This window comes from Rhagoletis pomonella, unplaced genomic scaffold (genome assembly GCF_013731165.1).
Source record: "Rhagoletis pomonella isolate Grant_MI unplaced genomic scaffold, Rhpom_1.0 Rhpom_scaffold_00010, whole genome shotgun sequence".
NCBI lineage: Eukaryota > Metazoa > Arthropoda > Insecta > Diptera > Tephritidae > Rhagoletis > Rhagoletis pomonella.
The window spans coordinates 27,113,129-27,140,882 of NW_023458564.1; positions in this window are offsets into that span (position 1 = coordinate 27,113,129).

Consider the following 27,754-nt stretch of genomic DNA (forward strand, 5'->3'; position numbering starts at 1 on the left):
GCATTCGACTCGCAGGCAACAATGATGACTTCTCAGCGAACATTGTTACCGAGGAGAATATAAAACGTGGTGTTAACAGCTTCCAACCGTATAAGTCTTCGGGACCAGATGGAACTATTCCCGCTGACCTACAGCATACAGCAGTGATGATTGAACCCATATTCGTAACCGTCTTTAAGTATTTATCAAAGAAAGGCGAAAATTATGGAAAGCAATTTGGAAAGGATGCTAAAATATTTAGATCCGAAAACATAGCGTTTCTTGCTGATGAAGTTCTTTTCGAAATCGAAAAACCAACTGTGTCGACAAGTAGCCGGATTCTAACTTTCACTATCGCTAAAATGTTAAACTACGAAAGCTAAAATGTTTCCGAATTTTTAGCTATCTCCAAAAATTGTGGTTCTGTCCTCTCTTTCGTTAAAAATAGTTTAGCCCAAATATTTTGGTGTTAAATAGTCAATTTTAATGGTGATATGTGATAGCAAAAAAAAGGAGCTTCGATTTGGATTACATTTCATCTCCTGGAGCGTAGCCATGGCTATGTTACAAAGGCACTTGCGCCGGTTCGCAAAGACCATTGATGAGCAGCCTTCGCAAAAATTCCAAGTAAAAATGAAATGTTTTATGACGACTTACTGGTTTAGAAATCTCTCCTCAAGGCATATCTGCGTGAAATGTAGTAAATATTTTTCTTTTTTTAATTTAGGAATTTCCAGAAGAAACCACTTATGTACTTGTGACCATACATACGTATTTTATTATGTAGCTCATTTTAAGGGGGAGGGGGTTGAGTATGTTAAGAAAATAACTTGTGTCAAAACCAAGATAATTGGACCAAGCTAATTGGACAATTGGACCCGGGATCCCGGGATTAACATTGCTAGTATACGCACACGGTTGGTAAATAATGCATATATGTACGTATATATTTTTATGTTCAAATCTCACGGTTTTATCTATTTTCCGAAAAATACAACTATACTTTGGAATCTGTCCACTTTCTTTTAGATTTGTTGCAAATATTTCAACACATTTGTGAGCAGTTTTATCGCCACATTGCTGACCTTCAACTCTTTTTATACCAATTTAACGTCGATGTAGAATAACTCAACCGCCAAACCGCAACCCAAAACGCCAGAAGGCTAAGTTAGCTAAAGTTTTTGAGAAAGAAATGCTCAGCAAGTTTAATCTATGTTTGTATGTATATAAGTACACACATACTTATATAAATATTTTTACACACATAAATATACACATATCATCCACGTACATATGTACATATATACTTATGGATGTGTATATATTTGCATATGGACATCCTTGCTACTCTGCCATCCATTTTCTGCTTTCAGTGTAAAACTTTTACGATGTACTAACAACTTTGAATACTCTGCTTTAGATTTACTTTCGGAGGCCCCACAACAGGCACACAACAGGTGAAAGTGGAAAGTGAATTACGGCCAAGTTTTTGGCGCTAACTTTTGAGCTCATTTGCTTGATGTGGCGGCTAAAAGCCGGTAACCGGCAAAATGCAGGTTTAGTGTGAACAAACTCGTTTAACATGCTTGACAAGAATAAAAAAAACAAGTCTGTGGTACAAATAGATCCAAGAAGTAGATTCTTGTATGCATATATATAATAAATATTTATTCCAAAGTTGCCACCCCGCTAGTGATAATTCATTTATGTGTGCGTAAGTATATTAGTTGTACATCAAACTTTATGTTCACCACTTAGCCGGTGGCATTTAAAAACGGGAACTACAGCTAAAGTCTACACTCTAGAGGTTATCTTTGGTATGCGCATATATGTAACTACATATAAAATGCACCATATGCAGATTTGAAAATGAAGCCCTAAAACTAAAAACAAATATAGGTTTTTGTAATAAATATAAACCTTACTAAAATTTCAATATATGGTATATATTTTCCAAGGAAATCTAGGATGAATATTTTAACCTTTGCATGCACTGCTAACCAATGTACCAGTACAAAGTGACCTTTACTTTGGCTATCTACAATTTTACGCCGACTCCGAGCAAGGGTTGTATTTTTATGAGAAGCTGTTTTCATGCCAGAAATACACTCGGAGAAAAAACGGTTTTATAAAAATTATATAACCCTGTAAAAAATAAAAAGACCAAAAATTTTACTATATGTATATTGCATTGTATATTGTGTACTAATTCATATTTCTAACTTACAACGATTGTCGACTGGAGGATGGAATTATTTTAAGAAAGTATTCAGAACTTCGATTAACCTGATTTAAATTGTAAGCTCAATTTGGGAAATTCGTCTCCACGGTCAGCGAGATTCTATAATTTGCAATTAACGGTATGGCAGGGTGGGGAGAAAGAAACGGTTCAGGGGTTAACCGCTCCGAAACCGAACTTGTACAGTTCACCAAGCGATATAAGGTAGACAAACTTCGAACTCCGTCCCTCAATGGAGCAAATCTTAAATTGTCAAAAGAGGCAACGTTTTTGGAAAAGGAACACCGAAAAGTGGAGAAAATGGCGCTTAATTCGTTCTACTCCTGTCAAGCTACAATTGGGAAAGACTGGGGGCTATCCTCTGGAACCACTTTTACTAACGTCCTGAAATTTTACACAGCTATTTATGATATCAATACCGTACTTTCGGCGAAGAGTGGTAGATTTTGGAAAGGAGGGCGTGGCGCCGCCCATACAAACTGAAATTCTGTTCGGAACCGCTTATGCTAATGTCCAGAAAATTGACACAGCTACACTCTGAAAAAAAAAATTTAGTAGATTTCCTAGCAAAAAGAAAATATATACTGATTTCCTACCTTATTATTCGCGAAATTACATGCTCGATTATTCAACGAATAGTTTGTTTAAATTTCGGACTTTTTAGGGTGTAATATAGCTGCTGCCTTGTGCATAAATTTACTACGAAAGTGTGTACAAGCTATAAAATACACATCTGCTGTTTGATTTCACGCGTAGAATTGGGTAAAGCTATTAACAAAAAGGACTTTTACCCACGAAAATGTGTAAAAAATAAATAAAAATATACTCGATTTATAGTCGCATTTTTAAACAGATTTTTTAGAGTGTACATATGTTGTTGTACATATGGCGAAGAGTGGTAGATTTTGGAAAATTCTCATATCGGTTATCTCTGCAACCACTTATTATACGGTAATGGAATTTTATACACCTACATTTATACACATATAAAATCGCAAGAATCATTCAATTGGGAACCATTTTCTCCCAGATTTCAAAATCGCATTGAATGACTGTTGTTTTGTGCAAAAGTTTTTAGAAGAATCAGTGTGTTTGTCTCCCGATAGGTGGCACAGCGATTGAGAGCTATCCTAAAAAATTATATTTATAATCAAATTTTTTCCTTTTCTAGAACACATATTAGTAACATGAAATTTGGTGTAACTTGGTAGCCCAGTCGTGTGATGAAAAAATATTGGGCTTTGGCACAGTCTTGACAAAAACCCCTGTGAAACCGCCGTTAGAGGAGGAAATATTATCTTTTGTTGTAAAATTTCAAGATACTTTCTCAACCGTTAACGATTCTGAGGAAAAAAAGAAAGAGTTTATGTAGATGTGGGCAATTTGGTTTTTAACCTTCAAGAGACTCTCAGACAAATATAATCGAAAAACTTATTTACAGTTTGAATTGGTATGTGTTTGACATATTAGTCAGTGATGAACATCTCATCTATAGGTACATACAAATACATATGCATATTTTTTATAAATGAAAATCGAGGTTCCTTTTTCGGTCTAATGGCAAAAGCTACTGAAGAAATTTGTAGGAGACTTGGTAGAATTAGCATTAATCAATACGGTATTAACGTTCATAATTCGATTTTAAGTTTTCCTGTAAATTCGCTGTAAATTATGCTGGTGGACTTCAAAATAGTAATTCGCATAAAGGATTTAGTATTGGTGACAGGTAAAATTCAAAAGTGTATGAAAAAAGATGTCGAATTTCGACAACTGGGCGATACTAGTTCTTATAATTGGAAAACATTTATTTGAAGGGAAAAAATCGCCAAAAATCGCCAATAGCGATTTCTTAAATTTTTACACGCAAATATCCAAAAAATCGCCAAATCTGGACACTCTGATCCATAGTGACTTCCTTAAACAATTGCACTGTACAACTTCTTAAATGTTTACTCATTCGCTGAAAATATATTTCTGCAAATTGATGCATACATACAATGTACATAGTATATGAGAGTTTATTGAATTTTCGTTATCTGCACGCGAATCACCCAACCGGCGACCACATATCACACCAATGACATAGCAGCCTATCGATGGTCTACGTTGAATTTTAATTATAATTTCGATTTCGGCCGAATACGCAGCAAACAAAATATCACAAAAATAAAATATTCCAAAAATATCAAGTGTCGCTGATCGGTGCAGCAAACACAACAGTTACTCACCTATAGGCGACCAGCCCGACACCAAGCAGACTTTTAAAGGGTTTGACTGTATCTATTTTACTATGAACAAGTAAGAAAGTCTAAGTTCGGGCTGAGCCGAACATTAAATACCCGGCGCAAGTATTAAATATATGTTTTTCACCTTTCCGAAAGCTACCGCTACATGGTAAACCGGGGTGTATCCATTTTGAGTAAATTAGCGTCCTTAAATTTCGAAATATTGAAGTTTCAAGCATTTCTGAAATTTACTGTTATATGAAAAGCGGCCTCAATTTTAGTCCGATTTCAACAACGGTTTGCTTCTATGTGGCAAGCACAATAACCACACCGAGTTTGGTACAAATTGGTTGAACGGTTACCGAGATACATATATGTGATCATAAGTAGGCGGTGCCACGCCCATTTTTCAAAATTTTATCATAAACGTATTTCTTGGTAAAGAATTGTTGCAAGCATCAATTTTGAATAAATTAGCTTCAATAATTACTGATTTATCGAAGATTTCGTATTTCTCTAAATTACCGTTATATGAAATGTGGGCGTGGTTATTGTCGGATTTTAAAAATTTTCAGCCATTTCGTATGTTATACCAAGGTTAACAACTGTGCCAAGTTTGGAAGAAATTGTTGCAGCGGTTACCAAGATACACACATGTAACCATAAGTGGGCGTGGCTACGCCCATTTTCCAAAAATTTATAATATTCTTATTTTTCGTCTAAAACTTATTGTAAACATCAATTTTCAGTGAATAATCTTCAGTAGTTACTAAAATATCGCAGTTTTCGTATTTCTGAAAATTACCGTTATATGGGAGGTAGGTGTGGTTATTGTCCGATTTTGCCCATTTTCAATACCATCCGTCCTACGCCCGAAAGAAGTGCACATACCAAGTTTCGTTAAGATATCTCAATTTTTACTCGAGTTATCGTGTGCACAGACGGACGGACAGACGGACGGACGGACGGACGGACGGACGGACAGACAGTCACCGCTTAATCGATTTCTCTTTTCATCCTGATCATTTATGTATACATTTGTCTATATCTATCTCGATTCGTTTTGCCTGTTACAAACAACCGTTATGTGAACAAAGTTATAATACCCTTGTGCACAAGTGCGCTCGGGTATAAAAATCATTTAATTACAATGTGGGAAAAAACGAAAGCTCAGTATAGGAAAAATAACGATTTCTATCAGTAATAAAGGTACTCATACTACAATAACAACAATTGCTATAGCAACACGCATACAGATTGTTGCTGGAAACAATCACTTCCCACCCGATCACTCACTGACTTTTACATCAATTCATCATAAAATGAGATTTATGACAAAAACAAAAGGCTTATCACAGCCATAATGGCCGAGCGCCTAAATGTATGCATGCATGCCTGCGTGGTCGCATGCACGTGAGTGAAACGTGTGTTTGTATGAATCGGTAGGTGTGTGTTACAAGTCTGCTTCTACATATTTGTTGTTTTGCATCCATGGACGCTGCTAAAAGGCAAATTTAAATTTAAATAACATTATTTTGACGTGCATATGTATCGTCGTATGTGTGTGTATATGTATATCTACATATAGCAAAAGCGCACATGCATAAATATACACACATATGTACAGTGACTCAAACAAGCGTTCATATCTTGATTTATTTTTAATACAAACATACCCTGCGGGAAATGTATGTAACTATAAGTTAACTTGAAGTTGATTAGGAAGGAGCTAAAGGTCACTATTGTCTGTATATTTTCTTTGAGTAAGGCTAACTATATTTCTATGGCGACGGTCGCGAAATAGTCAATAGTCTGCATTAGATGTCAACTATTTTGTAACTAACTACTTTTGGGCATAAAATAACAATAAGGAAAACAAAATAAAATTTTTTTTTTGTTATTTTACTTATTTATTTATTTACTTTATTTTATAACATTTCATATTTATTTAAATATTCTGCTGTAGGTGGTTCGAAATGATAATACATATATAATTTTGATCTTCCTTTTATATGTCCTCAATTCGAAAAAGTATTTGTGAAGTGCATAAGAAAGTACATTCAAAGTAAAATTTATATGAGGAAATCCGAATAGAAACTTGTTTAAAAAAAAAACAATCTCCCGATTACGTCTGCATTATTCCTGCATTACTTGTCAACTAGCTTCAGGTTAGCTTTCTGCAGTTAACTAGAAGTTATATATTTTATGGATATCACGCAAAATAATTGACTACAAGTGAGTTATTTTTTATCAATTGATAATTTTTTTCTGCAGGCTATCGTTAGTATAGTTTGGAAAGGGCATATCCCACATTGTCGATGAAATGTAAAATATTCAGAACTAGCTAAAAATGTTTATTGTATAAAGCGAGGCGAGAACTTATAATTGACTTGGGGGGCTTGAAATTTTCCAAAAAAAAAACAAAGACATATGTAGAGGCTATGAGTTAAAAGCATGGTGTTCTTAAACAATTGAATTTCCAAAAAATAAAAACAAGTTCATTTACATTTGAATACTAGTTCATGGTTTGGTATATCTTTCTTTTGGAATATTTTTACGTTACTAAATTATTATTAGCCGCTTGAAATTATTCTTTTACATTAATAAAAAAGTTTTACTTGTTAAAAATATTGTGAATATTTAAGTCACTGTATTCATTGTAAGTAAGTCACTGTATTCATGTGCATACACATACATATACACATATGTATATACCCAACAAGCAAAATAAACTTAAAGAAAGTTTTTTTTAAGTTTTCAATTATAAACATTAAGCTTACAAAACGTTGATTTTTTGTTTATAAAACGCTTGAAAGTAAGCGTAATATAATCGAAAAGGAACATTGGTTATAAGCGTAGAAATATAAACTTGTAATAAATGTTCAAAAGAAAGCTTTTTATAAGCGTAAAAGTGTAAACTTATAATAAAGGTTCAAAAAAAGTTTTATATAAGCGTATCAATATAAACTTACTAAAAATTTTCAAAAGAAAGCTTTTTATAAACATTTTTATAACCCTTTATTTAAAGATATTTCATTAAAACCTCATACATAGATTGCTTAACATCTAGAAACTAAACGAAATGCGAATTTTCCGCGGACTCATCTACAGTCGCGAAAATATAAATAGGGAATAGACATTTTAGCATACAAATTCACAATAACACATACAAATTAAGCATAAAAAAGTTAATTATTACATCTTGTTGCGTGCTTTCAATTACTTGCGGTTATTTGCAAATTGGAAAATGGACATCGATGCAGCTATATATTGCGCTTTATCGCCGCCATTCTCATTGATGAACTTTTCTGAAAAAAATTTAATACATTTTTAATTGAATGTTAAACTAAGAAAGGATAAGGGGAACTCATCATTTGAAGACTCGAATGCTCCACCGATTAGCGCAGCGGGTCCTGGATTGGATTTTCTTGTTTTACCGCATTGGTTTTATTTAATTCTTTCTTTTAATAATATATTTTAAAAAACGTAAACACGTCACTTACGATTGAAAAAATTTTATATTTACTACTTCATGTCGTTTACATTTCATTTATAAGTTTAAGTTATTTATAAACATTCGCTCTCAAAACTTATTAAAGGTTTATTTGAAAAAACTTGTAATAAGCTTAATATTAAAAATGACGCTTATTATAGCAAACTTACTTTAAGTTATTTTTAAAAACATTTACTGAAATGCTTGTTGGGTAGGCCTTTTGTGTGTGTTTTTTCATTCCCAAAGTAAATTAAAGAGCTTATTATATATGTACTATATTAATTTGTGTGTAAGTAAGTATGTGTGTATATGTTTGGAAAGGAAAATGTACTTTACAGAAAAAATTACTGCAACTCGGTATAAAAATCGCATTTCTTTGTATTTGGTTTATTTCGAATAACTATGTAGAAGAGAATTTAATAATACATAGAAAAATGCCATGATGCCATGATTTATTTAAATTTTTTTTAATAACGCCCGCCAATTCGGAGGAATCATAAAAATTAAAAGTCGAGAAAACAGGCTTCGTCTCTCTTAGGTCGCACCGTTTCTAACTGATGCGCGTATACTTTTGGCTTTGTTTCTACTGAAATACTGAGATTTAGGCTATTTAATTGCAAGGAACCGTTACCGTTTAAAACCGTTTCGTTTTTCAAAACCGAAACCGTAAACCGTAACCGTTATCTTGACCTGAAAAGGAACGAATCCGAAACCGTTTCAAGCAAGGTTTCAATCGGTTTCCAGAAATTTATAAAAATAATAAATACAAATTTCTTTGAAATAAATGATTTATTTAACAAAAATCAGCAATATTTTGCTAAAATTCTAGATTAGTAGTAAATAAGTACGGCAAAGTAACTTTTCCCAAAAAGTTACTAGAAAGATGCCTAATAAATTACATCTCCGATCTGGAATCGGTTATTTGGAAGACGTCATTTTGATTTTCATTTTCACATGTATAATTGTAAAGCGCACAGAAATGAAGGGGTTTCATAATTATTTAGCAAATATTTGACGAAGATAACAATTATATTTTAGTTTTCATACATCTTCAATTTTACAGCAAAAAGGAAACCCTTAAGTGAATCTGGTGATGACGTTGTTGCTGTGAATCGATAATCGATCAATTATACTACTTTAGTGTTCATGTCATCATTGAACCGTAATTTTTGATTTTCTTTCCTCAACGGTTAAGACATTGTGATTTTAAATAATATAAACAAAATTTTTGTGAAAATCGCACTTACTTATATCTATGTATATCAAATACCTATCAGCAACAACCCTCATTATATAATAAATAATATAATAAACTAATTTCTGCATTTAGATCTAAGCAAATGTGGTGGAATATGGTTGTTAGTTTATGTAATTGATTCCGAGTAGGTTACTTTATATAAATTAAAATTAATCACAATGTTTAATTTCGCCAAAAACAAACCTTGGAAGGTACATATTTATTTAATAAATAGTTTTTTTGTCAAACTTGTTTTCTGTTTTTTATTCCTAAACCGAAACCGGAACGAAACCGAAACCGAAACCGAAACAAATTTTGAAGAATGTAACCAAAACCGAAACGGAAACACATGGCAAAACCGAAACTGCAACCGGAACGTTGTTTTGAATCGGTTTCATTCCTTGTAAAATACTGATCAAAATAAAATATTTCACACAAACTGGGTTGAAATTTTGAAATTCGTGCCCGTATTTTGTTTGAACGCCAAATATTAGTGGCATTGTGCTACTATGATAGCACGGCCGAGTAATCATAGTCAACTTATGTACAGTAGTCGAAACAATAATAGGCGCACCAAATTTTGACAAGATTTAAAATATTATTTTTGTTGTTATTTAACTTTGGTTAGTTTTTTATAGTTCATTCTTCAACAACATCCGTATAAATTATGGCTGCCATACGTCCCGGTTCCGGCCGGTCTCTAATTAGCAGGGTCCAATTTAATTTATTTTACTGAAAAAATCGCACGGTGTAATAGACAAGTGAAAAAATTAAGAGCATATTCAAGTACATTATTGGCTCTTCCCATGTTTTGAGAAAATATGTTTAATGTCGTTCTAACGTACCTATCCGCGTGAGTTTTTCTTTATGAGTTTAAAAAATTATTAATAATCAAAAAAGGGCCAAACAAGTCTGAGCTATAGTATTTAGAGAACGTTGTGGTGTTAAGAACATTTTCCAAAAATTGTCCCGGTCTTGCGTCACACAAATCTGTCAACCCTAGTATAAATACAAGTTTAAGGGCCGTATCACACGATTGGGTATTTGCCGAAATTTGGTGCAAATCGTATCCCAATTGTGTGAATGCCCAAATATTTTACTTTATTCCAATCACGAAAAATAATTTGTTGTAATTCTACAGTAGAAGATTGCAATCGTTTCTATCTCTCGATGAGTGTAACTAGTGGGGGTATGCATAGGGGGTATGTTTAGCATAAAGTCTTTTACTTGGTAGCCGTCTTGGTAATGCATAGTTATAAAATATGAGTTCCAGTTGAGTATTGTCTTATACCTTTGCGTATTTTGCTTCTTGTGAGAACTTAATTCACGTCTCTATTTTTGTGGATTTGCTCAAGTGGCTTTCTATATTTGTGTTAATGGGACAATGGTGAATTAAAAAAAAAACTCAAAAAAATCGACGGAAATTTCGGCCTAGACCTGTCAAGGTTGTATGCATGAGGCACATTGTTATTAAAATTATTATCATAGCGTCTTCATACATAAATGCCTACTAATTTATTGCTTTTTGCTTTCGGTTTCGTGTTACTAGGGTCGTTAGTAGTTTTGCTTTGTTTGGTTTTATTTTTTAATTGCCCTCCTTGAAAATCTCCACTAAATCCACACTGTCAGAGAGAAAATTTCCCGCCAACTCGCCAACATATGTAAATTCATATTTACTTACGTGCACGTCCGGATTCTTGGGTTACCAGACTGCAAACTACTTTCTGGTTATTAAAAAGTAGAAATACATAAAACAAGTTTATATTCAACTAATCTGTATAGCGGACGCATAAAAGGTTATTCGTCCAGCTCATTCCAACAATTATGTTTTAAGATTATTATTTTTAAATAATCAGCTGGCAACGCACTCTTTTTCATTATTTTACGGCAAAATTATCCTTTCTAATGGCAAAATGCGTTGGGACGCAGTTACCCAACGACGAATGAATGCGTGCAACACGCATGCGTGGTTTGTGTGCGCGTGTATTTTTGTTGTGGCTGTGAAAATATTATTTGCATATACTCTTGTGGCAAATCCCTACCGCTTCTCGGCACTTCTCTCACTCAGATCCATTCACTGTTAAAGAGCTTCTAAAGTACTCGTGTAAAACCTCACAGCTGATGCAATAGCAGGAGTATGGGGCTGACTGTTAATGGAAACGTGGCTGGTTAGGGGGGCAATATGTCTGTCATATACAAACAGTGAATTGTCGTGATTCCATTTTGTTGTGTGCACACATTGTTTGTCGTAGCCGTTGCTGGGTCCAAGGATAATGGACAGGCAAATAATCACACCAACACACTGTTACGGGCATGTTCGAACGCCAACGGAAACATTCAATCACACCACAAATAATAATTACTACATCGTTGGTGCTTTTTCCTCTGGTAGTGGAGGCCTGTACCTGAGTTTTGTTGTTTATGGCAACACTACTCATTTCATGTGGCATATATATGATTTTTAGGGATAGAACTGATTGTTCCTAAGAGGACTAATACTAAAAGCACTGCTGATTAATACATAAACAACAACAGTTTTAAAACTAAATTTATTTGTAAAGAGAGAATTTCATTTGTCTATTGCCCAATTATTTAGGTTGAAATGTCTGAAAAGTATAATCTTGTGGTGAGGCTACCCTTGGAGAGAAAGATTCCTCGGAAGACTTGCGCGTTGGCGACAGCGAATACCGTAGACGAAGAAAATACTACCATTGGAACTTGTCACAAAACATCTCGTGCCCATGAGCACAATGTTGAGAATGTACCCACTTTTAGTACGCACGCGAGGGAAGCGGTCTTTGATATAAAAAGAAAGAATGGACCATCCATGTCAGATCATAGAACAATTAGGTTTGACATTGTAGCAACCACTCCCATACAAAGTGTTTTAAGGAATCCCAGGAAACCAGACTGGGAGAAGTTCAAAGACAGCCTGAAGGTAGCCCTGGGCTGGGTCGGAAGATTAGGAATGAAACAGAACTAGAATTCGCACCTTAATGAATTACTTATCGATGCATATGAATACAGGTCTCCTAAAAGTAAGGTAACTTCATCCAGAGATGTACCCTGTTGGAACAACTACCTAAGTAAACTGAGAACCGAACTTCGGAGCTTGCCTTAACTCTGTATAACAAAGGGATAACGAAATCCAAGCGTTTAAGCTTTAGAAGCTTCTGTGAAAGCATGGAAAACACAACGTATGCTATAAAACTATATAAGGTGATGGCAAAAACCAACTGTATTACGTCCGCAAGTCTACGGAAGAGTGATGGGAGCTTACTGGGTGTAAAGAAGCGAAAATCGAACTTCTCCTTGATACTCAGTTCCCAGGATCAATACCATATTCCGAGACAAATCGAACTGAACGCAATAGAAAAAATGCACTTCAGGATGGCTTAGAAAAGAAATAGACAGCTATAAGCGCTTTTTTGACATTGAGGGCGCTTTATACAACACCTCATATGCTGCAATAAAAAATGCTTTGCGTGTAGCCAGGATAAACTGCATTCCCCGCACCAGAAATACAATTATGTACGACTAACGTCTTTGTAGGCACAACAAGGGGTTGTACACAAGTTGAAGTTTTATCTCCACTACTATGGAACATAGTCGACGACGGACTGCTTCGAGAGCTGAAAAATTCTGGGCTAACTTGCCAGGGGTACGCTGACGTCATTGTAATAATATTCAGGGTAAAATTCGAAAACAGATGGTGCGGAATGTCACCAAAAATGGGTGTGAAATTGGGGCTGCATATAAATCCAGCAAAAACCAATATAGTATCAATCTCAAGGAAATATCAACTTCGCTTGTCTGAAAGTGATAAAGGCGGATTCGTGGTTCTAGTTCTGAACTTTTTCCTCCATGTGAGAGAAACAAAACAACCACCACATGGAAGAAAAGTTCTGAACTAAAACGATGAATCCGCCTTAAGGCTAGATGGTACCATCATTATGTACCAAAAAGAAGCGAAAAAGTTGTTTGATCATTTGAAACCGTATGTCAATTTTCCAGGCCGAAAAAATGCCATAAAACGAAACACGGACTTTAATATCAAGCGAAACTACCGGAATCAGAAGATCGGCACTATCAGGCCCTCAGATCCATCAGGTAACATCTAAGCTGGTGATGGAGTGCCTTGATAAGCAGAATGCTCTTGGTCTGACCAATCGGGTTTGAGTTATCTGGGTCCCGGGACATATAAGGAAACGAGATTGCTGTAAAACTTGCGAATAAAGGAAAGCATCTGGGTGAACATTTAACAATTGACGGCGAAGTGAAGTCCCAAGATTTAGGCTCCATGTTACATAGACACACTAAAAATCGAAATCCATTAAGGGGGCATAATAGATCTAGACGTCTCAGTTAAGGTCCCCAATAATAATAATAATGATACTAATAATAATAATAATACTGCGCATTAAGGTAGGCAAAGATAAGGAGTTATGCGACATGGGAGCACGATCACCAATACCTTCGAATTTTAAACAATTTTCAAATTTTCCAAAGTGCAATGTGGTGAAAGGTAATAAGATCAACGGAAATAAGGTCAATTGACACTATTTCGCATACTGGTTCCAAATAAAGTCAATTGATATTATTACCTTTTCACACACTTTTGAAACACAAATTATATGCTTCTTCCAATAACTTAAAAATGTAGAAATGTAAAATATTGATGGCTTATATATTTAATACCCTCCATCTACAATTTTCACAAAAACTAGTTTGTGATATTAGAACCCATCTGGGGGACTTACCTGTCATCGCTAATGTTAATTCCGATTTGCAATGCTATCGCGTCGTGGCGGGGTGCGACGCGGTGTGGCGCCATATGGCTTTATTTCACTTTAAATTGAGAAATAAAGCCATATATTTACGTAGGGGCACCGAAATTGCGCATATGGAAACTGTGCATTTAGACATTATTTCGGTTTCAACCGAAACTGTGCATGTATGCTTTATTTCGGTTTTTTCCATATGCATTATTTCGGTTTTCAACCGAGACTGTGCATGTATGCATTAGTTCGTCTTTCACATACGCATTATATCGGTTTTTGTTATATGCATTATTTCGGTTTTCTAACGAAAGTGTGCATATGGATAATTTCGTTTTTTTCTCATATGAATTATTTACTTCTACTTAGTAAGGGTTTTAATCCCTAAGCTCGGCCGAAAGCCGCCTACGCAGAGAGAAGTTCTGCGTAAAAATACTTCCGCCCTTCTTTTCCGGCAACACAGAAGGGAGAGTTCTACTTAGTAAGGGTTATAATCCCTAAGCGCAGCCGAAGGCCGCCTACGCAGAAAGAAGTTCTGCGCAAAAATACTTCCGGTCCCCTTTTCCGGCAACACAGAAAGGAGAATTCTACTTAGTAAGGGTTATAATCCCTAAGCGCGGCCGAAGGCCACCTACGCAGAAAGAAGTTCTGCGCAAAAATACTTCCGGTCCCCTTTTCCGGCAACACAGAAAGGAGAAGTCTACTTAGTAAGGGTTATAATCCCTAAGCGCGGCCGAAGCCCTCCTACGCAGAAAGAAGTTCGTTTTCATGTATGCATTACTTCGGTTTTTGTCATATGGGTGTTTCCATGAAAATGTCAACCAGGACTGAAAAAATAAAAACAACTGAAAAGGGTTTTTAAGACGAATTAATAAGAGAAAAATACTCGAATTTTTATATTATAGAAGTATTTCAGCTTATTGGAATTTTAAAACTCAAAAATGGAAGAGTAAAACTGAACTCAGTTTTCTCTAATGAAATGAACTATTTTCTCTTTCCTATTAACTAAATTAAGAGATTTGAAACATTACAATTACATCTTAAAATCAAATTTGCAATAACACCTAACTATAAAAATGAGAAAAAGCGAGAAGTTAGAGCTCGATTAACGGTAATTTTTTGATTTGCTTCTGATAGTATTCTAATGTCGCGTACGTTATGCAAAAACATTGTTTGTCTATGTCATTTGTATATTGGCAGTCGCAGGTAATGCAAATTACAATTCTTAAGCGAGAATTCTTCTAGTTAAAGATATACAGTAAAATTTTATTTCCAACCGAAGTAAAAAAAAATTTATTACCCTTTAAAGTTTGTCGCATACGTTATTGTAAGTACGAAAATTTCAATCAAATACATCAAAACCAATGTTAATTGCAAATTTTCCATTTAAATTATTTAGAATAGTTGTAAAATAATGAAACGGTGGCGAGAGAGTTCTCAATAAACACATTTTATTACTTACGAGAAAAATTGTCGCGTACGTTATTGTTTTTTTTTAATATAAAACTAGCCAGAGATAATTTCCCTTAAAATATGAAAGGATTGTAAAGGTACATTATTTAGCTTAGTTTAAGAATTAAAGAAAAGAAAAACTCCCATGATTCGCAGACGTGTTTCCATGAAAATGTAAACCGAAAATGCAAGCAAATGAATTCAAACGGCTTTATAACTTTAAATTTCGTATTCAGATGGCTGAAAAAGGTTTTGAAAACGCGAAACGGTGGAGAGAAGAACTGAAAAAATTTTATTTAGTATGTGTTACTAGTAAAAATATTGTATGGGGAAAAATCTGTCGCGTACGTTATTGTTTTTTTTTAATATAAAACTAGCCAGAGATAATTTCTCTTAAAATATGAAAGGATTGTAAAGGTACATTATTTAGCTTAGTTTAAGAATTTTTAAAGAAAAGAAACACTCCCATGATTCGCAGACTTTCGCATATATGTATATGTGCCTTAAAACCACTTATTTTTTTGTCGCGTACGTTATCACCTGGTTTTGAACGGTTATTTTCCCCGCCAAAGTTTCGAGGCTGCTTATTTTTTTCTCAAACATAGTACCCTTTGGTTGCAACATAACCGTAATCTTTTTTTTCTGTAACTTCTATTTTTGATAGATTTACGTTACTCTATAAGCGTACGAATGTCGCGTACGACTGTATGGAAACACCCATATGCATTATTTCGGTTTTGAACCGAATTGCATTATTTCGTATGCACAGTTTCCATATGCACAATTTCAGGGTAACATTTGCGTATAGTCTTATTTCTCCCTGTGAAAGTTAAAAAAAAAAACCATTATGGCGTTATTGTACTATGCTATGCATATCTATGTTCATAAAGTAACTCGGTAATTCTTTAGTTGAAAGTACAACTTGCAAAACAAAAAAAAATCCTCCAAAACTGTTAGAAGGGTACCAAACGGCGCATTTTTATACTTGTGTTAACAATTCGGTGGTGGGGGGTTTATATTGTTAACCTTGTAAAATTTATTTAAAAAAAAAATACGTTTTTGAAATGTTGCTCTTTTTTGTGAGTAATTGCAAGCTCAAAACTGCACCAAATCACCAATATTATTTTTTGAAACACTACTAAAATATATTTTTTGAACCATTTTTTCAAAAAGCACATAAATTGTACAACAAAATATTGTTTATTGGTCAATTTTTATTGTGGCGTATTCATATTTATTTCAGTAGTGTTATTGAGCTTTGTACCACGATATGTTTGTTAGGAAAAATGGAAAAAAACAACAATGCTTAAGCGGTAGAAGTTATAGCTGCTATTTCGGAGATCACCACATCTCCTCATCAGGCTTCTTTTTTCCAACTATGCTTTATTTCTCATACGTAAAATTTTTGCTTCTGGCTTTATTTCACTTTTCCCATAGAAATAAAGCCATATGGCCCTATTTCTCCATGTGAAGTGAAATAAAACCATATGGCGTTATTTCCTATGGCTTTATTGCACGGCATCACCTAAAACAAGGGAAAGGGTGTATTCTAGTAGTTAACGAGATTTTTAATAATTTCTTTAAACAGGGAGTTGGACATTTTCTGCTTTTATAAGAAGGCACGCACCTCCATACAAATGCAAACCTACAAAATTTATATATACATGCACATATCTACGAACGAATGGCCATGCACATATGGACATCACAATCTTGTTGGCAATAAAATGCATCTTAGCAGTTGTGGGGTATTCTCCCCAACCACCAAATTTAAAACGGCACAAATTCGTTTCCCCAATTTTCCTTCGATACCTAAATGTGAAATGGATTTTCAGTTTCGATTTCGCCACCGCCTATGGCTTGTTTACCTTAGCAATTCTCGTTTTTGCTGTGACATGAAATGTGGCCAGCCACATTCCGACATTCGATAAAAACCAGACCAACAATAAAAGCAGAAAGGGCAAACAAATGTAACAATGCCATAGACAAATATGTATACATAGCAACAAACATCCAATAAGCAATAAAACGAAAGGGAAGCGTGAGAAGCGTGCTACGCCTCACGCAAAGAAATACGTACGTATCTAAATTGCTTTCATGGCATTTCAATAAAAATACCGCATAACGGCAACACTATCAACGTCACAATAAAATACAAAAATGTAAATGACAAACGAACGAAAGCACAGTTATAAGCAAGAAAAACAAAAACGCAAATCAAAATCGAAATCACAACTAAATTTTAGCGTTATTGATAACGCAACGGTACTAAATTGTCTATAAATCGGAAAGGGGAGGGGGTCCAAGGTAAGTTCCAAAATGAAAAATGGGCGGGAAGAAAAAGGGTTTGCTCATAGGCGGAAGGAGCTAATAAGGAGATTGGCATACATATGTACGTTTGTACAAAGGCGCGCATCAAAGTGGGGATTGGGTTAGATGTTGTGAAAAACGGATGGAGATTTTTAGATTTTGAAGACAGTCTACCAATTTTGTTAGAATGGTAGCTATCTTTGTCCAATGAGCAGTTTTCTTTTGCTCATTGCGCTCCTAATACAGTATTCCCCGCTTGATTGCACTTCAAACATTTCACAATTTTTTGTTCCATTAACCGGCGAATCATTTAACCGATACTCGTTTAATTGAACAGTTTGTTCAATTACAGAAATTCCGCTAAATTGGACAACCTATTCAATTAAAAGAAAATGTATGTGTGCATTTCAAATTTAATGATATTTATGTAGTTTCTACTTTAAACGAAAGTATATAAGGAAGAAACACGATTTATTTCTATTATTGTTCATACGTAAGTATTTCTCCTCCAATTTTTAGAGATAATTGTTATAAAAAATTAAATAAACTCAAGGAAAAATTAACCGGGGAGAATTGAAGTTATATCTTCTTTCAATGCCAAATGTTTTTAACCAATTATACGGGAAAACCAATATGGCGGGTTCAATTATGCGAGAAAGTTTACATGGTTTTTTATGCAATATTTTTTTACCAATAAGGTAATTCAAATAAGCGGGGAAATCAATTAACCGGGGGACAATTAAGCGGGAAATACTGTAGTAGTTCCAAAATCCAGTTCAGTTTTCTTGGTCGTGGTGCTATTATTCCCAAAGAATACCTGAAAATAACCTCACGCAACGGTTTTAATGAACGCAGTTTCCATAACTACCGGGTACTCTACATCTTTTATCCTTATATCCACAACTTTTGGTAACCTTGCAGTTCTCTTCGTTTTACCAGTGGCGCAGCTGATCTAATGAGTGCGCGGACGAATAATGGTAGGTATGCCGACGAAAGTCCAAGAAGGAGAGATGCCGACATATAAAAAAATTAATAAGTGAAAAATACAAAATTTTGCCGAATTCTTGACTACGCTCCACGACAAACTTTCCCCTCGTCTGCGAAAACGTTATCAAATTAGATTTTCGTTCTTTAATCCCGCGAGATACCTACATATGTACATAAAATTCCGAGGCTAGAGCAAAAATATAATTGCTAAATATAGCCACAAAAATACTGATCTGGACACACTGGTGCTATGGAAATACATTTCTTTTTTTCGTATTCGACAAGTTTAATGAAGCTTTCGCGGACTTACCATTGTGAACTAATTTTTACTACGAACCGGAATTCAGAGACCAGTGTGCGACGTCAGGTAACGTCACGTCACAGAGTTCAACAGATTAAACGAAAAGCTGAAAAGGCTTCTACATTTAAAAACCTCAGAATATTACTACAAAAAATGTTATACAGTTTTGCAATTTTGTTACCCATGTCAACATCCATTTCTGTTTTTTGTAACGTCACGCCAGCGCATATTTTCAAACCTCTACTACCAACAGTTGTCATTTTTTAACTGAATAAAGGGTCATTAAATTACCATGTAAATTAGGATGCTTTTTTTGGCGACTATATTCTTTTACTCTCACCTTGAAATTTTGTGGGAAATTCCTAAAAAAAATCCCTGAAAATATTAATACTAAGCGCTCTAGCAAGGCGTGCAAAGATTTCCCGTTTAAAATACACGTAAACTTTGATTTTTTTTTCTTCAAAAGTCTATAGGCCAGAGGCATTTTATGGTATAATCATGCTCAATGATGGGGTTTCTTCAGAATTGAATGCTGTACAAAAGTGTCCATTGTGACGTAACTCTAGCTGCCACCAGCGAGGTAGTACGGGTGACTAAACCCAATTTTTCATGAAATTTTCGTTTTTTCTTGCCTCTATCTCGCAAACAACAAGAGCTACAGAAAAAATGGTAACTAGAAACTTGTAGGACGTTCATTTTCCTACAAAAAATTTCCAGACCACCATATCGCTAACATCAACATTTCTTGAGATATTGGGCTTTGAAGTTGAGGTAGTGTGGATTTTCATGGATTATTGAGCTAAATTGTTGATCAACTACCATAAAATTCCTCTGAGCTGTAGCATTTTAAAGAAAAAAATCGAAGTTTACGTGTATTTTAACCGGGGAACCCCTAAAACCCCTACCTGCGTTCGCCCCTGATGTTGGCAGAAGTTTTTTCGGTTTGGTTTGTAAAATGAAATGACTATTTTCTGGTAGTATGTGTTGCTGATTCCTTTTAAAATACATATTAAATTTGTATGTTTGTACAAATGAACCTCAACAACCCATCCTTTAGAGCTTGCGTAATAATTATCTTTGTAAGTACTTATTGGCTCCGTCATATCGCATATTTAACCTCCACGACTTTGTTAACAGTAGTATCTATCCTATTGTTTTTTCGGCATTTTTTGCTTTCCTGCTAACATGCCAGAGTTGTGCAATTTTTTATACTTTTTATTTCCCTCTTATATGTATGTATTTATTGTACATAATTGCCTAATTTGCGTGTCATTTGGTTTTCGTTGTTCGATTTATTTCTTGGCTTTGTTATTGAGACTTTATGATAAGACTTTATTTATATTGAATCTAAGCACGCGACATGTAGGAGCAGTGGTACAAATGATCTTAAAAAAGCTTATACGAGTCCATATAAATATTTAAATAGAATCATAGACAAATGCCACCAAAAAATGTGAGTTCAACCAAAAAATTGTTTATGTTTTATGTATGTATATAAATGTCGAAAATAAAAGCAACAAACAAGGCAGGGCTATGCCGATGGCTTCATACCTTAAAGGAATAGCAGAAAATTTAACCTCAATCTATTACTGCATTTGTATTTACATAATTGTTTAGGAATTTTTCAGTTATGATAAGAAACAAGGGGGAAAATTGTTTTTATGGATTGTTAGATGGATAAGTTATGTATGTAACAAAAACTGAACTTTCAGTGGTATGGGAGCTAAAGGTCGTAGTGACCTGATCTTTACTGTTTTCACTATGCACTCTTTCTTCATAATTGGTGAAAATACTGCAAAATTTCATGTTCCTAGCTGCATAAATGTTATAGTATGTGCCACTTATTATAGGAAATTAACGGGTTAGTTGGTCGTTTCGAATAAAATGAATATACATATATAAAAACCAATTCATAAGTTATAAAAAATTTGCTCTTTTATTAACGGATATATTCTTGTTAAATTGTGGAAACTTTCACAATGAATCCAATGCTCAAACAATCAAGAAAACTAAAAACCATCCGCTATACACTCCGTGTGAAACTATAAGCGCCACACATGTTGACGAGTTTTAACAATAAATTTTTGGTTATTTAATTTTGGTTATTTTTATTAACATATAGTTTTTCCTAAAAACCATATAAACCGTATAAACTTTCCTAAAAATTTCGATCTTTTCGATTATTTGATATGAACGAAAATGAGCAACAGCTTCAACAAAAAATTTCAAAAAATTAACGGTAAGACCTTAGCTATTACTGGTTGGTTAAAGCGTCAATTTTTGTTTAAGTAATCTTGATTCATACGTTTTCGTGTGAGTAAAGTAATTTTTGATGGTTTTTTTCCGAATATTTTTAAAATTAATCGGTTAATCGTTTGATTAATCGAAAGGAATATTTCGATACAGTTAAATCGTGAACCGAAAGAAAATATCCTATTAGATATAATCGGTTTATCAATTAATCGTGTCATCACTATCAGAGACGTTCTGATCATTTTGATATAATCTTTCGTCGGTCTATCTCTTTTTCATCTGGTACTTACAAACATTAAACCATGATTATAATTCCATTTAATGTTCTTGAAGGGTATAAAAAGATATCGGGACACAATGAATGTTAGCTCTCATCTCGTATCTATTCAACTTTGGTGGTCGTTGCTGGCGTTTAGGATCTCATCTTTTAGCCGACAGCACAGTATTACTTTTTTGGAGTTAATTATATGATCTTTTTCGATAAAAAATACCATCAAAAATTTTAGTCATTTTAAATTTTAACATAATCGACGGTAAAACTTTTGATAATTTGTATATTTTTGGCCTAAAACAGCACCCTCTAAAAAATTTTAAATGCGATTTTCAATTCTCATAACCATTTCTTAAAATATTTAGCAAACTTTTTCGATCAAAACCGGGAAATCGCTGATATTTATTTATAAATGCAAGCTTGATAAACAGAATTCTTGATTTCGGCTGAAAAAGGACTATTACCATACGATTATACCAGCATACTAACATATGTACAGTAGGGTGGTCCTTAAAAATCAATCGGTAATACCACGGTCACAGATATAACATACAAATATTGGTCCCGATCGGAGACGGTTAAGGCGTGTCGCACAGAGGGCAAAGTACAGATTTATTTATAAGGACTCAAAAAATTAAAATTATTATTATTTTTTTAATACCCAATATCAATACTACCATAGTCGAAGATACCACATATAAATTTTGGTCCCGATTTGAGTCTGTTAAGACTTCTTCATAGGTTTATCTGAACTTTGCCCCTGTGCGACACGCCTTAACCGTCTCCAATCGGGGCTAAAATTTATATGTGATAGCATCGACGCAGGGGTTGAGGCTTAGAAAATCTGATTTAAAAATTTGCTCCCTCATTTAATGACCACCCTAATGTACCTTTATGTACGAGAGCACTTTACTAATACATACACAAATAGTATGTACATCATTGTAGCAACTTTTTAAACACTTTATTTTTTATATCTTGCCGCTCCATACTCGAGCTCTGCACTTATTGCCGTTGACCAACTCCTATTGATATTTTTTCTTCACATTTTTCTTCTTCTGCAGCAAGTTGAAAGCCCAACAGAAATGTATATACATACATACATACATATACAATCATGGTAAAGGAAATACCGATGGCTCTGATTGTATGTTGTCAACAAAAGGATAACGAAACTCCTTGTCTGACGCCAACCTGCTCGGGGTGCGTCACAACTACAAAAATAAAACAATAACGGCTGCGGCGCTTGTCACACAGTAAAAATTATGCAAATTCGCCCTACGCAAACTGTTGGCAACGCCATTCCACCGGTAACCGGTACATGGACGTCAATGTGTATAGACTTTCGCACTGATTACCGAACAAGAACACTGTGAAAGAGTCTAAAGATTATAAAACATTGGTAACAAATTCACAAGAGTTCTTTCCTATTTGCACTCATCAGCTGGCGTGGAAACAGTATGCGGTGCAGTTAAAGATGCAGTCCGCAAGTTAGGAAATTTACAAAATAAAACAAAGACGCTTTATTAATATAGTACATATAAAGTCGTTACTAATATTGTTTTTTCTTAAAACGTTGTGGGGAGTTCTCATTCGATGAAATTCATCATATCAATCAATTTTAAATTTTTTATTAGGTATGACTTTTTGCATCTCAGCGACAATGTTTGTTACGTCTTTTTGCATTTTAGTTGACCATATTCAAACAAAAAGTTCGTACGAAATCTTTCTAACAAACGATCAAGATTTTTTCAATTAAAAAGAATGTCCGCTTAGTTTTAATCAAAAAGGAACACTCTGCACGGTACCATGACATAAACCCAAGTGGCATAACTAGGGACACGATATCGATCCGAAAGTATCGAAATGGTACTCATTTTAAATATCGCTTTAAAAACATCGGATACCCATTAATATCGGAATAAAAAGACTCGATATTCCAAATATCGATACCAAAAACCAAAAAATTTATCTGAATATAGGTCTCGCATATAGGCCGCAAACCTTGAAAATGAAAAACAGCTTCCCATAAAATACAATCGCCGTTCAGAGTCGACATAAAACTAGGGTTGCCCACCGTACTATAATAGTTAGAAAGAAATGTTTAAAAATGGATAACATTTATACTGAAATACCAATATTAAAATAAATATACTTTAAAACAATGGGTGCAGAGATCAAATGGTAACATTTTTAAAAAATGCTTAGAAAGATTTACCAAATTTACTTAAAATTATTTCGCTTATGCTCTCTATTCCTGCAATTTCGGCATTCACAGAAAGAGTTTTTTCTATTAAGATTTTGAAATGGTGAGATGAGAGAAATAAAGCGAATATCTCACTAATAAATAATGAACTTTTGATTTATATATATTAATTTAAATACTGATAGCGATAAAGCATATACTTTCAAAGAAATATATTGTTTTATAGAGGAAATGCATCAGAAAGAGATGTACTCTTAAAAAGCATTTTTAATTTTTCTTTAAAAAAATACTATATATATTTGAAGTGTACTATATAAATTTTTTTGAAAATATTGGCAACCCTAGGCACCCCTTTGTGCCACAGCATTAAGGCGCACGCAACAACTCGGAGGAGAAGTTCGGCCAACCACTAACATATTGTGTAAGCGCCGGACTATATTATTATTACAACACGTAGAGACTGAGGTGTTGACTTAAAACACCGAGGCCGCGGGCTCAAATCCCACCACATGCAATCCTAACTATAGTACAAATTTCTGCTCTTTAAACCCCAATAGGGACATGATATCGAACCGAATGTATCGATATGGTACTCATTTAAAGTATCGCTGGAAAAATATCGGGTACGCATTAATATCGGAATAAAAAGACTCGATATCGCAAATATCGATACCAAAATAAAAAAAAAAATAAAAATTATATCTGAATATTGGTGTCGTATGTAGGCCGCTGTTATGTAGTGACTAGAAACCTCCGAGCGTATTTCTGCCATGAAAAACAGCTTCTCATAAAAACGCCTTTTGTGGCACAACATCAAGGCGCACGCAACAAATCGGAGGAGAAGCTCGGCCAAACGCTAACATATTTTGTAAGCGCCAATCTTTTATTTTTGCATGTAGAGATTGAGGTTTTGACTTAAAACACCGAGACCGCATGTTCTAATTCCGCCACATGCAATCCTAACGATAGTAAAAAATTTCTGTTCTTTAATGCCCAATTTATATCGGAAGAATTGATACGTCAAGTCTTGAAAGCAATTTTTTCGCATTCTCATTAGTGTTTTCTATTTGCTTCCAGACGCGTCAACTTTTATTGAATTCAAGCGCTTGGTTCTTTAAACGGGAGGTATCTGTACTCTTCCCCTCTCTGCTCACCTCCTTCGGCTTGGAACGAGCAGACTTGAAAGCAAGACTTGACGTGTCTGAAAGCTGACTAATTTGAGTTTATGACATTCGATACGATACTAGGATTCTGGTACTCGATTCCAAAAAATATCGTTTTAAAACTATAGAGTAAAAAATATCGGTATCGAATGCCTAAAGTATCGATATGGTATCGTATCGTATCGAAATTCGTGTCCCTACTTAGCAACTTTTCACCCTAAGCTTGCGATATGTGTAATGTATGTAAGTGCAGAAAGACGATGTACATATATACATATGTGCATACATTATATTTATAATTAACTGACACATATGTATATCCATGAAATGTGTTTAGGCCAATCTTTGCCTGTTGGTAGTGTGAGTAATGACTTTGTTCTGACATTAAATAAATAGATATATACAAGATGTCTGCGCCAAATCTATAACTGCATTGTCACTGTCTGCCGAATGACATCTCCTGGAAAAACTCTTTTCACGCTTATTGCAGGTAGTAAGAATCGAGCGCAAGCTCCAGTATGTGTACATGATGTCTAATTGTAACGAGCTAGCTAGCTTAACTTCAGCCTTCTTACTATAGAAAATTTATTCGCCCATAACAACTTTTGGTGAATATGAAATGTTGTTGCTTCGTCTCGGATAATATGTAGAGTGGAATTTTACACTATAGACTTTGTTGCTACCTTAGTTGTATCTATCCTTCCATCCTTAATTTACACCAAGTTCTTCGTACTGCAGTTAGCGTCGCATTGTCCTTCGCACAATTTGTGCTTTCATTTGATTATCCTCACGCCTTCTTCCATTCTTCGACCGTTAGTGCAACCATTTAGCAGTCTGTGTTTGCTAAAGTCAACAGCGTAAAATTTTCAAAGCACGTTTGCAAATTGGAAGAACCTACAAACATACATACTTGCATAGCGAACATACACATACATAGAATCTTAGAAAAGTAGTTTAGTGTATAAGTATACATACTGCATATACATATTTATATATGCAGGAATTGAGATATAGTTTTTTGATATTTTGGCAAAATGGAACCAAAAAATAAGAGCATGATTAAATGTTCCTAACATTTTAAAGAAAATAGTATTCAATTTAAGTACGCGTTGCTCCATTCAGAAGCAGTTAATTTAGTAAAAATTTTTTTTGGATGATGCAAAAATATGAAGAGTTGGAATGCTATCCCTCTAGTAAGGTGGGTAGCAATTAGTCCATTTTAATTGCTGATTTCACACGTGAAAGATAGCTGGTGAATTAACTAGGCCGATGTATTCTAGGGACTCGTGAAGGGTGATAAACAGCATTACTGGTAATTTGGTAGGTCTGTTGAATTCACTGCACCCTTTCCAAAAGTATTTCCAACAGTATTTCAGAAAAAAACAAATGAATTTCAGAAAAGGGTAAATGCATTTCAGAAAAACAAAAATGTATTTCCGATAATATTTTTTGAATATTTTTAACTAGCAAAATTTTTGCAATGGCAAACCTCAAATGTATTTCAGAAAAAGCCAAATGAAATTCAGAAAAACACAATTGTAGTTAGAAAAGTTCTAATTATTTTCAGATAAACGCAAATGTATTTCAGAAAAGGGCAAATGTATTTCAGAAAAACACAAATGACATCCCCATGTTAAATTCATGGGTGAGTTAATGGCTGGTAAAGTGGCAGGTAGCTAGTGGTCGTTACCGATAGCGGGTGAGTTGACTAGTGCCCATTAGTGCGCTGTACTAGAGAGATACTCGCAAACACTAATACTTACATACATCGAGAAAACACAACAGGAATAGAAAACAGAAAAATCCATTTCACCACGTTTGTTTTAAATTCACCCCATTCATTCAATTAAGCCAAGAAGGAATTCTCTCTATTTTTATTAGGTAAGTGTACGTGTCTTCTGTAATACCTTTCAAGGAGGTGAACATATACTGCGATAGTCAGGCGGCAATCAAAACTCTTGGTAGGTACTTAATTGATGCACTCGATTATCGTCAGATAATGACGGATTTCTCCAATTGCAACTGAATATTACCGGGCTGATATGATAGAAAGGCCGGGCCGTATTGAAAAATTGTCGTCATGTAGAGTGTGGATCCACTATTGATCACTTGTGTTTCTAAACTTAGTCAACTTAATGAGCGCTTAGAGAAAACTTGGCATGAAGATAACGCAAATGGTGAAATTCTCAGCTGGCCATTGTCAAATTTCTTACTGCAATAGCTGTATGGAGCCGGGATGAACGAAATTCCTTTGGAAAAGTTTGCGAAAATATTGGCCCCAACCGCCAAAATAACTTAAGCGAAATTTTTTCAAAGTTTTCTTATTGATGCAGAAATGCATTTAGATGCTCTAGGAATATCTGCATCAAAAAGAAAATTTTGAAAAAAAATGTCGCTTGCGTTATTTTAGGTTAGGGCTCGATATGCTTACATTTAGTTAGGAGCATGCATACACAACACAAAAACTCCACTTCAAATGTGATGTTTTTCTCGGTTTAGAAAGGCTTGGAAGCTCTTTCACCAGTCGTCGACTTTGGTCGATCGACTGATCGTGGGTTTATATGATAACTAAATTTTAACCGCGCTCTTCATTCGCTTTTTGTCTCCTTTTATGGGTTTTTAAAATATGTCACAACGGTGAGTTTCTATATACCAGTCCACGCATGCTTTTACTTTTGGAGGCAGCAATTCTAGTCTAAACTAACCTAAACTGACCCCATAAGTACAAAAAAGCAAAATTTCCGTCAAATCGGCTAAGAATTTTAGAGTCCAGTTTTTCGGCATATTAAGCGCGTATATCTGATTTATTTGCAGAAAACCTGAAGAGCGCTAAGCGCGGAGCTCTACGCTTAGGATGAGA